We start from the raw sequence: 418 nt of genomic DNA, 5'->3' as shown, positions 1-418 counted from the left end.
GCGAGGCTGAGGGCACCCACACTGGGTGGGGGACCCTCAAGACTGAGCCAGGCGGAGGGGCCGGGAGCCCCCCGAGGCCCTGGGCCACACTGACCCGTGCTGACCAGCAGGGACAGCAGGTAGAAGGGGACCCAGGCCATGGTGGGAGGCGCGTCCTGAGCTCTGCCCCGAGGCTGCCCAGCTGGACGGGCCTCTCCAGGCCCCCAGTTTATCGTCTCCCCTTGCAGCTCCAGGAGGACGGGCAGTGCATGCAAGTCAACTCCCCGCCCCCGTCCTTGGTCTCAGCTCCTGCTCAGCCCTGAGCCCAGGGCCTCACTCGGGATCCCCTGGGGTCAGAGGCAGGGCCACATGTGGGTTTCAGAGGGACAGACGTTCTCCTCAAGAGAAGTGTGTTCAAGGAAGCACCAGTCATGCCCTT

At 66.7% G+C, this 418-nt stretch overlaps 1 pseudogene; it reads right to left on the bottom strand.

Moving 5' to 3' along the window:
• Positions 1-140, bottom strand: part of LOC104980255 — a 704-nt pseudogene extending 564 nt beyond the window's left edge.
• Between the last annotated feature and the right edge of the window lie 278 nt (positions 141-418).

This window comes from Bison bison, unplaced genomic scaffold (genome assembly GCF_000754665.1).
Source record: "Bison bison bison isolate TAMUID 2011002044 unplaced genomic scaffold, Bison_UMD1.0 scf7180017864495, whole genome shotgun sequence".
NCBI classification, from domain to species: domain Eukaryota; kingdom Metazoa; phylum Chordata; class Mammalia; order Artiodactyla; family Bovidae; genus Bison; species Bison bison.
This window is presented reverse-complemented; position numbering and strand designations above follow the sequence as displayed.